Raw genomic sequence first — 15,582 nt, 5'->3', positions numbered from 1 at the left:
AGTTTTTCTGGTCATTAATATTATGATAGCTCTCTGCCAGCAGAATGCATGTATGCAACATCGAAGACTCACAATCGGAATGATGAACTCTTATTCAGTCTGTCAGTTGGCGTAAGGTGGGATTGTTGCATAGTTGCGCGATCTGCCATCAGTTGTCCGCCATTACGAATTGGGTGGTTGCGCATCAGCTAGAACCGCTACCGCACAATGGCACACAGGCCAGAAACATCCTCACCTCGGTAGTGATCTTTGTAGAGTTGTGACTGTATATGTTCACTATGGCCGCGTTGTTGGACCAAGTGCACATGCTTCCTACCAGGATTTTGTGAAAATGATCTAGCCGGTACAACACATTTAAAGGTAGAGAGTACACAGGGGCAATTGCCGGTCCAGATTATGTGGATGTACCCTTAAAGACGGACATTCCATCTGAACTCACTATCGGGAGGGGTATTTTCAGAAACTCAAGAACGTGCTCATTTATTCAGCAGGCATGAGGCATCATCACAGGTTTAAACATAAATAGATTCCAGTGGCCTTGCGAGGCTTATCACGGGAATCTATCTATGTTTAAACCTGTCATGACCAGGATAGAAGATCGCTAGGAACCTGGAAAGAAGTTTCGTTTTTGTTCACTGACAACAGACAATGTTGAAGATGGCTGGAGAACAGCAAATCTAGTATCGTTAAACAAGGGGGAACAACAAGGTTAATTCTACAAAAAAAAAACACGAGCGACCAGGATGGAATCCATGTCGCTGGTGCTGTGAGGAAACAGTGCTGCCGCAGACATTACATTGGGGAAAGGGGCGATGAAATCGAACGCCTTATAACGCATGTGCGGTACGATATGAAGGTTAACCGAGTCGTTAATTGGATGCAATATTTGAATTGAGATGCACTTCGCGAAATCAAGCTGCGTCTGATGCCGAGAATGTACGGCTGGCCACACCACTGATATATAATTATAGGAAATAGGTGCAGGAGTAGGCCATTCGGCCATTCGAACCTTTGAAAAATGAGCCATTCAATATGATCATGGCTGATCATCCAAACTCAGTATCCCGTTCCTGCTTTCTGCCCATATGCAGTGATTCAGTTAGCCCTATGAGTATCTAACTCTCTCTTGAAAGCCTCCAGTGAATTATCCTCCACTGCCTTCTGTGACAGAGCATTTCACAGATTCACAACGGTCTGGGTTAAACAGTGTTTCCTCATCTAAATCTGAAATGGCCGAACCCTTATTCTTAAACTGTGATCCCTGGTTCTGGAATTCCCCTAACACCGGGAACATCTTTCCTGCGTCTTGCCTATCCAATCCCTTAATCTGTATTACTAAAACCAAGACAGTGGAACACAAATGGCAGGTATGTTTGGAATAATACAGAAGGTGCAGGTTCAGTTAATTCTAAGGAGGAAGAAAGATTCCAAGGGGAGAAAAGGACGACCGTGGGTGACAGGGGACGTGAGGGACAGTATAAAATGTAAAGCGAAGAAGTACAACGAGCAAAGATGAGTGGGAAACAAGAGGATTTGGTGATGTTTGAAGATGTCAGAAGCTAACCAAAAAGACAATACGGGAAGAAAAGATGAGGTACGAAGGTAAGCTAGCCAAGAATATAAAGCAGGATAGAAAAAGCTTCTTTAGGTATGTGAAGAGGAAAATATTAGTTGAGACCAAAGTTGGACCCTTGAAGACCGAAAAGGGTGAATTTATTATGGGGAACATGGAAATGGCAGATTAGTTGAACAGTTACTTTGGATTTGTCTTCACTAAGGAGGACACAAACAACCTTCCCGATATAGTAGTGGCCAGAGGATCTGTGGTGACAGAGGAACTGGAGGAAATCCAAACTAAGCAGGTAATGGTGTTCGGTAGGCTGATGGGACTGATGGCTGATACATCCCCAGGGCCCGATGGTCTGCATCACAGGATACTTAAGGAAGTGGCTCTAGAAATCGTGGATGCATTGGTGATAAACTTCCAATGTTCTATAGACTCGGGATCAGTTCCTGTGTATTGGAGGGTAGCTAATGTTATCCCACTTTTTAAGAACGGCGGGGAAAAGAAAATAGGGAATTATAGACCATTTAGCCTGACATCGGTGGTGGGAAAGATGCTGAAGTCAATTATAAAAGATGAGATGGTCGAACATTTGGATAGCAGTAACAGGATCGGTCCGAGTCAGCATGGATTTGCGTAGGGGCTGACAAGGGACGTCAGGGACAGTATCAAAATTAAAGCGAAGAAGTACAACGAGCAAAGATGAGTGGGAAGCAAGAGGAGTTGGGAATGTTTGAAGAACAACAGAAGCTAACCAAAAAGACAATACGGGAAGAAAATATGAGGTACATGCTTGACTAATCGTCTGGAATTTTTTGAAGATGTAACTAGGTAAAATAGACAAAGGACAGCCAGTGGATGTAGTGTACCTGGACTTTCAGAAAGCATTTGATAAGGTCCCACATAGGATATTAGTGGGCAAAATTAGGGCACATGGTATTGGGGGTAGAGTGCTGACATGGATAGAGAAGTGACTGGCAGACAGGAAACAAAGAGTAAGGATTAACGGATCCCTTTCAGAATGGCAGGCAGTGACTAGTGGGGTACCGCAAGGCTCGGTGCTGGGACGCAGCTATTTACAATATATATCAATGATTTGGATGAAGGGATTCAAAGGAACATTAGCACATTTGCAGATGGCACAAAGCTGTGTGGCAGTGTGAACTGTGATGAGGATGCTAATAGAAGACCAAGGAACTGATTGTGGAATTTCCAAGGAGTAGGAGGGGGACACACAACCCCATTTATATCAACGGATCGATGATTGAAATGGTCAAGAGCTTCAGATTCCTGGGCGTGCACATCTCTGAAGATCTTTCCTGGTCCGAGAATACTAATGCAATTATCAAGAAAGCTCATCCGCGCCTCTACTTCCTGAGATGATTACGGAGAGTCGGTTTGTCAAGGAAGACTCTCTCTAACTTCTACAGGTGCACAGTAGAGAGCATGCTGAACGGTGGCATAGTGGCTTGGTTCGGCGATTTGAGCGCCCTGGAGAGGAAAATACTACAAAAAGTAGTAAACACTGCCCAGTCCATCATCGGTTCTGACCTTCCTTCTACCGAGGGGATTTATCGCAGTCGCTGCCTCAGAAAAGCTGGCAGTATCATCAAAGACCCACACCATCCTGGCCACATACTCATCTCCCTGCTACCTTCAGGTAGAAGGTATCGGAGCCTGAAGAGTGCAACAACCAGCTTCAGGAATAGCTCCTTCCCCACAGCCATCAGGCTATTAAACCTGGCTCGGACTAAACTCTGATTATTAATAACCCATTTTCTGTTATTTGCACTTTATCAGTTTATTTGTTCATGTGTGTATATATTTATAATATGGTATATGGACACACTTATCTGTTTTGTAGTAAATGCCTACTATGTTCTGTGTGCTGAAGCAAAGCAATAATTCATTGTCCTATACAGGGACACATGACAATAAATTCACTTAAACTTGAACTTGAATGCAGGGCGACTTGTACAGGTTGGGGGAGTGGGCAGATGCATGGCAGATGAAGTTCTATGCGGATAAATGTGAGGTTATCCACTTTGGTAGCAAAAACAGAAGGGCCGGTTACTATCTAAATGGCGTAATTTTGAGAAAAGGGGAAGCATAACGGGATCTGGGGGACCTTGTTCATCAGTCTATGAAAGTAAGCATGCAGGAACAGCAGGCAGTGAAGAAAGCGAATGGCATGTTGAGCTGAATAAAAAGAGGAATCGAATATAGGAACAATGAGGTCCTTCTGCCGTTGTACAGAACCCGAGTGACACCTCATCTGGAGTATTGTGTGCAGTTTTTGTCACCTAATTTGAGGAAGGACATTCTTGCTATTGAGGGACTGCAGCGTAGGTTAATTCCCGGGATGGCGGGACTGACATATGCTGAGAGAATGGAGCAGCTGGGCTTGTACACTCTGGAGTTTAGAAGGATGAGAGGGTATCTCATTGAAACATACAAGATTGTTCAGGGTTTGGACACGCTCGAGACAGGAAACGTATTTCCGATGTTAGGGGAGTCTAGAACCAGGGGGCACAGTTTAAGAATAAGGGAAAAGTGGGTATCTGTTCCATTATGTCTTAAGGTACCGACTTGAAATATCATATGTCGCTCTTCAAATATGCGACTGTCCTCCGAGGAGAACCAGAGAAGACCACGGACAGACAGGACTGCAGTGGAAATGAGAAGTGAAATAATGGGCCATTAAAGGTTCCAAATGGCCGTTGCATGGCTTCCCGCAGGTGTATCCTCTGTTTCACCGATGTAGAGGGAGACATACCTAGAATAAGGCATCCAGTATACCAAGTTGGGAGGTCCAATGATACGTTCATCATGTTACAATGGTCCCGTTGTTTATTTCAAGCAGAATTCAATCCTTTGGATATCTATTAAACAATAACGATTTTTAATGATGGTATCGAATTGGTGATTCGCACACGGCAGTGCATTGGTTGCCAAATCTTATGAAAAGTTATGTTTTTTTTGTTTTTCACGATATTTAACAGTCACTTCAAACTGATTCACAGACTCCGCAACATTAAATATTTATATTATTCACAGATGCTGCTTCAGATTTCATTGTTTTCTGGGCTATATTAGAAGATGTACGTCACAACCTCTTGGTGTAACGAACAAACAATTTCCATGAGGTACCGCATTAAATGCAAATACATCGTATTTTTATTGTTCCTGAAAGATGTTTCACGTGTTGTCGAAAGTGTGTTGTGAAACATCCGTGTACAGGTTACTAATTTAGCAGTGATGTGTGGCATGAAACAAACAGCCTAATTAATGGGATCGTGACTGTCTAATGCCAATCATGGCGCCTGTTAATTCCACCCTCGGGAATTTTCTGAAGTATAAGTAACAGCTATATTTCAAATCACAATGTTTGTGTGCCCGTCGAACTGACGAGAAAACAACCTTCGCTCGCGATATGAGACAGTCGGTAATCCAGAAGACGGAGAGTATTTACTATCCTATTCTTGCAATCATTGGAGTTCCTGGTAAGTGAGCCATACAATGGTTTTATACAAGAAGTGTCTAGACCCCAAACGTCACCCATTCATTCTCACCAGAGATACTGCCGATCCCACTGTGTTACTCCAGCATGTTGTGTCTCACAATGGTTTTATAGATATATATTGACATGCTTGACTGAGGATGTTAAACAAGATAGCAAATATGTCTAAAACGATTACAGTTGCTGCCCAAATTGATGCCAGCAACCTAATACTGTAACATAATGAGTTATTATCGGTACCTTGCCCGAAGTATTGCGTCTGCATCACGATTGCTGTGGTTTCAACAATCAAGTGAGAATTGCTGGAGCTCCTCTGTCGGTAAAATTGTATGCTCATATCGTTCCAATTAAATACTATTTCCGTATTATTTAAGTCAATTTAGCAGAGAAATCGCACCCTTCTTCTCTTTCACGCACAGTCTATCTTAACATTGGCAGTTTGCGCGATTCGAATGAAGAGCCGTGCATTTTCTTTGTTTTCGGTCCATGCGGTAAATGTTGCCTGGGTTTCAACTAAGTTACAGAGAAAGGTTGAATAAGTTAGGTATTTATTCTCTGGAGCGCAGCAGGTTAAGGGGGACTTGATAGAGGTCTTTAAAATGATGAGAGGAATAGACAGAGTTGATGTGGATCAGCTTTTCCCTTTGAGAATAGGGAAGATTCAAGCAAGAGGACATGACTTCAGAATTAAGGGACAGAAGTTTAGGGGTAACATGAGGGGGAACTTATTTACTCAGAAAGTGGTAGCGTTGTGGAATGAGCTACCAGTGGAAGTGGTGGAGGCAGGTTCGTTGGTATCATTTAAAAATAAATTGGATAGGCATATGAATGAGATGGGAATGCAGGGTTATGGTATGAGTGCAGGCAGGTGGGACTAAGGGGAAAACAGATGTTCGGCACGGACTTGTAGGGCCGAGATGGCCTGTTTCCGTGCTGTAATTGTTATATGGTTATATGGTAAATTCTATGTCGCGTCATTTCACAAATAACACGTAAATTACGATGGTCTGCTCTATTTGATGCTCGGTATTACAGGTCATAACTTTAAACAGCGGTTCAAATAAAATAAGCCTCGGAATCGTTTGAAGCATGCTCTGTTTATCCTGGCACTGTCGCCAAATAATGCTGCCAATCGAGGCGAATCTATGCGCATGGTATTCTCGCAAATGCCTCCTTCTGCCTGATCACTCGCCGGAAGTAGTATATGCGTCTACAAGTGAAGCGAATTTGCCGGTGAACATCCATTAGTTTTTTTGGAGGCGTTTTGGGGTCCAACGTAAATTCCAAGTTAAATTTAGTCACAGTCCTTTAAGCTGTGTAATGATGTTTATGTCAATGCATTCTAACAATTGGTTCTCATCTACACACGGTGAAAATCATCAGATGCCCCTGCATTGGACTAACAGCTCAATGAAACGTGATTTTGGGAGTAATTATAAATTTAATATATTGCCGGACTTCTTTATCGGTGGGTGTTATTGCAACAAACGAGGATAATTATAAACAACGCAAAAATTTAAAAATATATCAAAAACCATCAGAATAAGAACATTGTGAAGGTGATGTAGCATTCACATTTCAGGAAGATTTAATTTTTAACCTCAGAAGATAGCTAACGCCTGTTGTTTTCAGATTGTTCCACCAGATTTAATGGTCAACAAATATATGTTTGCTGCTGAGAGGGGATTGAAATGTTGTGGATGTATTAGAAGACTAAGAAAGATGTACAGCGGCGATTGTGGCAATCCCGGTGTTTAATTGTTGTCTCATTGCGGAGCGTGGCACGGCTTTCAAGGCATTCCACATGCAGGAAATGCAGAGGCACTACGGCCAATTACCGATGGGAAGTCTGTCTTGTTATTCAAATTATTTGTCACCCAACCGTGGCGTTGGAGTGATACCTCCACCTTACAGGGCTGAGCTGACAGATAGTTTGCATGCCCCCATTAAGAATAACAGTAGCCAGAACGCGAGCTAGTTCATCGTGTTGCACCGTTATAGTTTTACATATTGTAGATCATAAATGAGAATGCAAATTTCTCCCTAAAACACCAACTCGACCATTAAGTTTGCGACGTGTCGGTTCGGCCGATCAGAATGATGAAACGGAATGCAGGTAAAGTATCGGAAACGTCGTGTCAAGGAGTTAGAACATCAACTTAGCCCTTAACCACAATGCGGCGAAACAGTTCCATGTGGCCGAAAGGAAGCGCAGACGGGATAACACTTGCCAATTTAATATCTAGATATGGTCAACGGTTTCATGTTATGTGGCATTAATATCACCGGCAAACTAACTTGCTCACTTCACAGAGATGATGTAATTAGAACGCGCATCAACGTGTTCACTATATTAGATGTCGGAGAACATTCCACGTCCACCAGGAATCTCTGGAAAGTAAACACATGCACTGTAGAATGTATTTCGAAGGATGCACCTCAGACGAATATGATAAAGCCTCAGTCCTTTACCGCCTGAACATCCAGAGATGGTGAACCACTGGAACATCCACCATAGGCTTGCATTTTCTTCAATCCAGTCCAACTTGTTGATGCATGGCAGCGGAAAGGCTGGGGATACCGGCAAATATGCCAGTCACCCAGACCATTCCCGTGTCTCTCTTGTACCTTCTGGGTGAAATATCCGATATTGTACGTCGATACTTAAGGATACATTTATTTCCACTGCTGTCATTTTCATGAACCAATCGCCCATTTCACAGACCATTCGCAGAAGGTTAAGGGGGGACTTGATAGAGGTATTTAAAACGATGAGAGGGATAGACAGAGTTGACGTAGACAAGCTTTTCCCATTGAGAGTAGGGAAGTTCAAACAAGAGGACATGACTTCAGAATTAAGGGACAGAAGTTTAGGGGTAACATGAGGGGGAACGTCTTTACTCAGAGAGTGGTAGCTGTGTGGAATGAGCTTCCAGTGCAAGTAGTGGAGGCAGGTTCGATTTTATCATTTAAAAATGAATTGGATAGATATATGGATGGGAAAGGAATGGAGGGTTATGGTCTGATTGCAGGTAGATGGGACTAGGGGAAAGTAATTGTTCGGCACGGAGTTGTAGGGCCGAGATGGCCTGTTTCCGTGCTGTGATTGTTATATGTTATATATGTTATTCAAGTAGGCAGTGTCACGTGATGCTATTTTAAACTTATTCAGTTATCCCATATTGTTATTTAGATGTGTTTGTTCTTCTTCAAATTAATTACAATGTTACGATACATCCGTTTTACTTTCGGTGCTACAATGTTATTGCATCAACTATTACCTTATGAATTACATGAATGTTATTGCGCCCAGCTTTTCATGATAATAAACGAAGATGAACATAAGACAAATAAAGAAACGATCACAGGCTACCATGTCGACGCGGTGAAACCATGATTTCTTGCTTCCCCACTGGGATACATGGAATTTCACCGGACCTACAAGACACTTCGACAATATTGCGTTACCTAGAATATCCACATTGCTTTGAAAGCAAGAAACTATTTATAAATTAAATCTTTTCAAGGAACCATAGACCAGAGCAATTAGATCGCTGGTTCGATAAACAGTCATACTTTTTCCAATTGGCCATCAAACCTGAATCGTTGTAAATATCCTCGCTCTTGAAAAACAGAATATTATTTCAATTGTAGAGATGACAATTAAGTGCACACACACACACACACACACACACACACACACACACACACACACACACACACACACACACACACACACGCACGCACGCACGCACGCACACACGCACGCACGCACACACCCACACACACACCCACCCACCCACACACACACACACACACACCCATCCACACACACACACACACACACACTTACACCCACCCACACACACACCCACATATACACCCACACACCCACACACATACACCCACATATACACCTCACACACACACACACACACACACGCACGCACACTCACACTCACACACATTCACACACGCACACATATACCCACATATACACCCACATACACACACACATACGCATACGCATACACACACACACACACAAACACACACACACACACACACACACACACACACACACACACACACACACACACTCTCTCTCTCTCTCTCTCTCTCTCTCTCTCTCTCTCTCTATCTCTCTCTGTCTCTCTCTCTCTCTCGCTCTCTCTCTCTCTCTCAAACACGTATATTTTTACCTGTCAAAGTAAAATCGCGCGGATTAGAATTGAAGCAAATGAAAACTATTTAACGGGTTATCTCTCGTTCCTAATTAAATCTTATTTCTTCGTTCACAGCAAATTTGTCGGCAATTCTTGTCTTGTCATCCGGAAAGTGCGGCCTCTCAAGATGCGTCAGGCAATATTTGATATCAATGGCAGCAGCTGACCTAATGGCGTTCATTATATTTCTGTATGAGATTAAAGAAGCATATTTTCCACATTCATTCTTCAATTATACCCCTATTTGCAGACTTCATATTACACTCATTTATATTTCGCTTGATTGTTCTGTTTGGCTAACTGTCTCTTTTACATTTGATCGATGTGTTGCTATTTGTTATCCGTCATTAAGTACAAAATATTGTACCACGAAGACTGCATTGAAGGTTACTACTGCAGTGATTTTGTTAAGCATCTTGGAAAATATTCCAGTCTACTTTGCCTTTGAACCGCGGGAAATAATTAATAATGTGCCCTGGTCCTGTTATGTAATATCAAGCTTCTACACTTCACCCGGTTGGGTCGCGTTTTTATGGGTTGAAACTGTCTTGACCCCATTTGCACCATTTGTGTTGATCCTTCTCTTCAACTCCTTGACCATCAACAAAATTATCCTGGCCAACAGAGTCAGGAGCAAGCTCAGAGGCAAAAACAGAGAGACATGCCAAACTGACCAAGAGACTGAGAACAGGAAGAAGTCGATCATTTTACTCGTTGCAATATCTGGTAACTTTATTTTCTTATGGATGGTAAACCTTGTGAGCTTCATCTGTGTACAATTCACAGATACTCAATTTTTGGAAACAGATCACAACAACGCATTCCCCATTGCGGAAAAATGTGGCTACATGCTAAGGTGCTTGAGTACGTGCACCAACACTTTCATTTATGCAGTTTCTCAGAGGCACTTCAGAGAGGAATTGAAGCACGTAATTTCACGTCCCCTTGTGGTCATTATAAATCTTTTCAAACGGTGGAAGCATGTTTAGCACAAAGCCATCTTTACCCAAACAGTGTAAATGTAAGTTTATCGTTTGAGAGACACCCCAAATCTGCAACATGTAAAGCCATTTGTCGAGATATCCATTTCCACAATTTGTAGGGATCTATATATTTTCCGTTCTGTCATTAGGAAGCTGTGAGAAAACACAGCGATTTTTTCCAAATCAGATAAAGTCATTGATTTGCTTGATTTCGTTCTACCATTGTACATTTGCTTGATTTCACTGGACCCATTTGTGACGACAACTATGCTTCAATTCCAGTGTCTTTCATTGGGACCAAAAAAATGATTAAAATCACAATAGTATGGTGGAGAGCGAACTGGATAGATACCATTAACGAAAAGATCCCGGGTGGCCTATCGGATGCCAAGGGCGTGGACAATATAAATGATATCCGTTTCCACTGAGGTGATGTGGACGTGTTAATCTCACTGTTTCTCTGGAGGATGAAAAATAACATGATTTTGGGAAGGGGAAGGAAGGAAATGCAATGCTAACATGTGAGCTGCAATCTATAGTCCCAGCACTGCACAGATATAATATAATACTTGCAACGCACAGCCTGCCAGGCAGCATCCATGGTGGGAGAAACTAGAGCTAATGTGTGTTAATGAACAATTATCGTGCTTGACTACTACTGCTGCAATGTGGAAAACCACGGAATTTGCGGAATACTCTTCTCTGTGCGGCACACAATGCCAAAAATCCAGGTACCGTGTTGTAAGCGGAAGCGAGTGTGGGACAGGTCGCTGGGCGTTCAGAGTCACTCTTTCGAACTTTGTTCTGAAAATAAAAGTAAACAGTTCAGTATGTATTTCCGTGTGTGTTTATTCCTTCTGCGGCACAGACCACGTTTTAAACAGTACATTTAATCAGCTAATCTGGAAATATACATGAATTCCTGCTTGGGCAAGGAGGTATGTTGGGTTTATCTAAATGTTGGAACGTCACCTAGTAAAATGAGTATGTCATATCCGGCGTGCTGACGTGGACAGACACGAGAGAATGTGACTGCTTGGTGTGGATCGAAGAATGAAACAAACGCTGAATAAAGAGGGGAAGAAAATATTTGACTGATAATATTAGCTGAACATCCGCTTAATGTGAATCTGATTGTGGGGTTTGGTAAGTAAATAAAAACTCACAATACGTTGAAGAAACTAGGTGAATGTAGCCTTTAGATAAATTGAATAGGCATGTTTCTGAGACCATTCCCATCTGGACCAGTAAATAAATAGTGAAGAAAAAAATGAAGTAATCTGACTCGAATTCCATGGAATCTTCCATTATCAGCAAGGTCATGCGTAACTCGAGCAAAATAGAGCAATGGCCTTCTAACAGGAATTTGCCAATGGGTGGCGGCAAGATAGCCATTGTGATCTACGAGTATACAACCCAAATCTTGAGGGGAAATTGTGAATTTGAGAAAGGCCAAAGAAGACTCTAAGTTTCGAGCTCTTTCCTACTTCATAGGCTCATGTCTATCACTCCCATATCCAAGAAAATACAAGATGCATGTGTTTTCAATCATTTCCTTTCAACCATTCAACATCTCCAATGTTTGAGCCATTAGAGATATTTCACAAATAAAACTGGCGATAAATGTTAAGTATCAAATGTTTCCTGGCTTTTCGAAAGTCTGGACCTCGGTCCATGATATGTGTGTGTGTCGAATTAATGTGTGAATCGTATCCGCCGCACAGCCTATGTAGCGGATATCAGACGCCAGCCTGCTTGGTCCGCCATATCGGAAATTAATTTGTGAACGTGGACTCTAAGTGGAGAGAAATGGACAGCAGGTTGCCGTGGAAATGTTAACGATTGTCCCTGCTAATTTATTACAGTAGAGGAACAGAATGAGGAATGTGAGAAGTGTGTATGCAGAGGGGGGCAACAATTCACATGCTGCTGTGAGCTCTAAATGTCACATTTGCAGATAAGCTACGAAAATTACATCGGTGTGATTATCAGTGGGGAGACGTTGTTTCCACGAGATAAACTAAGGTAACATGAGTGCCAAGCACGTGACAAATCAAATCTGAAATTAATAAACATCTCTAAACATCCTTGGCCGACGGGTATCCAGCTGCAAATGGGCTCTGGACTTCAGGCCAGACAGGCTCCTATCACGTGGAATTGGTTTTACCGTCTCCACAAGGCTAGCCCACAATACTGCTCGGACTATGTGCTCAGTCCATGCTCTACTCCAAATACACCCATGTGTGTTTGCCCACATACAACGGTAACTCGGTGTTTAAGTATGCCGGTGATGCCACTGCTGACGGGCACTTCGACAAGAATGATGAGACGAAATAGAGGAAGGAAATCCGGTACAAAGTGTCATTGAGTCAGGACACTGTCTAGCTTTTAACATCTCGGCGACACAGTTCCGTGTGAACCAAAGGAAGCGGAGCGGACAAACACCTCCCCATCTCATCTCTAGATGTGATCAACATTTCGTGTTATGTGGCATTAATATCACCAAAACAATAGCTGGTCCCTTCACGGAAATGCAACAACAACAAAGCGCATCAGTGTGGTCACTTTATTAGAAGTCTGAGAATTCAAAGGGTTTCAACCATAACCTGTGTAATATAGTTTGTTATTCCAAACTCTTAAAGGCAAGAACAACTCGTACACGCATGACAAATTGAAGCAAATGAATATATATTTCGCAGGGTATTTCTCGTTCGTAATTCAATTTTCATCTTTTGGTTGCAGCAAATTTGGTGACAATCCTTATCCTGTCGTCTGGAAAGTGCGGCCTCACTAGATGTGTCATCCAGTATCTGAAAGCAATGGCGGTAGCTGATCTAATGGTACTGGTTTCCGGTGTATGTGATTAAAGAGGCATATTTTCCGCTTTCATTCCTCAATTACACCCCCATTTGCAGTTTTCTTATAACACTGATTTATATTTCGCTCGATTGTTCCGTCTGGCTGACTGTCACTTTTACATTCGATCGATTAGTTGCAATATGTTGCCAGTCGTTGCGTTCAAAATATTGTACCATGAAGACTGCATTGAAACTAATAACAGCTGTGTTTATGTTAAGTATTTTAGAAAATATTCAATTCTACTGTATATATGAACCTCGGGAAATGATTAATGACGTACCATGGTCCTGTGATGTAAAATCAAGTTTCTACACATCACTCACCTGGGTCGCGTTTTTATGGTTTGAAACACTCTTAACCCCATTTGCGCCATTTGTGTTGATTCTTCTGCTCAATACCTTGACCATAAAGCATATTATCATGGCCAACAGAGTCAGGAGCAAGCTCCGAGGGAAAAATAGAGAGGCTGGTCAGACTGATCAAGAGGCTGAGAACAGAAGGAAATCGATGATATTACTCGTTGCAATATCTGTCAACTTTATTTTCTTATGGATGGTAAACCTTGTGTGTTTCATCTGTATACATTTGACAGATAATCAATTGATGGAAACAGATTACAACGATTCGTTTACCCTTGCGGAAAGAAGTGGCTATATGCTGAGGTGTTTGAGTACTTGCACAAACACTTTCATTTATGCAGTTTCTCAGAGACACTTCAGAGAGGAACTGAAGAATGTAATTTCATGTCCCTTTCTTGCCATTGCTAATATATTCAAACGTTTGAACACAAAACTAACTTTATACAAATATGTGATCAAGTGAGAATTTGCGAGGCACACATATACATATGTAACAGGATTTGTCGTGGTATCCCTTTCCACAAATTTATTGGGATTTTGTTTCCCTATTTAGTTACCATGAACCAATAATAAATCAAAGTTATATGCATGGCAGATGCAGTATAATGTGGATAAATGTGACGTTATCCTCATTGGTGGCAAAAACAGGAAAGTATACTATTATCTGAATGGTGGCCTATCAGGAAAGGAGAGATGGAACGAGACCTGAGTGTCATGGTACTCCCGTCATTGGAAGTAGGCATGCAGGTGCAGCAGGCAGTGAAGAAAGCGAATGATATGTTTGCATTCATAGCGAAAGGATTTGAGTATAGGAGCAGGGAGGTCCTACTGCAGTTGTACAGGGTCTTGGTGAGACCACACCTGGAGTATTGCGTACAGTTCAGCTCTCCTAATCTGAGGAAAGACAGTCTTGCCGTAGAGGGAGTACAGAGAAGGTCCACCAGACTGATTCCTGGGATGTCAGGACTTTCATATGAAGAAAGACTGGATAGACTCGGCTTGTACTCGCTAGAATTTAGAAGATTGAGGGGGGACCTTATAGAAACTTACAAAATTCTTAAGGGGTTGGACAGGCTAGATGCAGGAAGATTGTTCCCGATGTTGGGAAAGTCCAGAACAAGGGACCACCGTTTAAGTATAATGGGGAAATCTTTTAGGACCGAGATGAGAAACACATTTTTCACACAGAGAGTGTTGAATCTCTGGAATTATCTGCCACAGAAGGTAGTTGAGGCCAGTTCATTGGCTATATTTAAGAGGGAGTTAGATGTGGCCCTTGTAGCTAAAGGGATTAGGGGGTATGGAGAGAAGGCAGGTACAGGATACTGAGTAGGATGATCAGCCATGATCATATTGAATGGCGGTGCAGGCTCGAAGGGCCGAATGGCCTACTCCTGCACCTATTTTCTATGTTTCTATGTTTCTATGTTTCTATATATTTTTTAAATAATGTACGGTCATTGAAATGTAATATTTGTTTCAATTCACTGATCCCATTTATGACGACAACTTAGTTTGGAGTCCATTGTCTATCATCAAAAGGTGAGTATAATTTGAGAGGGGAACAATTTAAAAAAACTCAATGCCAGAACAACTCTTAAAAGTATGTGCATAGCAATCTGTGGGATGAGTTTGAGGAATGGTCTGGAACAGGAGATAAAACTTAGCCCAAACATAATTCAGTTTAAAAAGATGTACAATAACATTTTCTAAAGGATATTGGGATGAGGATATGAGTTTTTGTGTGGGATATTTGTTATACTGATTGTATTGGGAAGGGTGATGATAGGGTGATATGTTGTATATATGACTAAGAGATACTGTATAGTTTATGAGGGTTATTCCTTTTTTCTCTCTTTTTTTGAATGGCTTTGTAAATATTTGATTAGTGTATAAATGTAAAAAATCTGGTGTACATATGGAAATAGGTGTTTATAGCTGCTAAATGTGTTTAACATAATTATAAGCAGTTGAATAAGGGGTGGGAATTAGTAAGCTTTGGCTTCTTCCTGCTCCTTTTCGGACACATACGATTACATTTATTTATTGATATTGTTTTTGACACTTTATA

Source organism: Amblyraja radiata, chromosome 30 (assembly GCF_010909765.2).
Source record: "Amblyraja radiata isolate CabotCenter1 chromosome 30, sAmbRad1.1.pri, whole genome shotgun sequence".
In the NCBI taxonomy this organism is placed as follows: Eukaryota; Metazoa; Chordata; class Chondrichthyes; order Rajiformes; family Rajidae; genus Amblyraja; species Amblyraja radiata.
The sequence above is the reverse complement of the archived record's forward strand: the minus strand, read 5'-3'. Positions refer to the sequence as shown.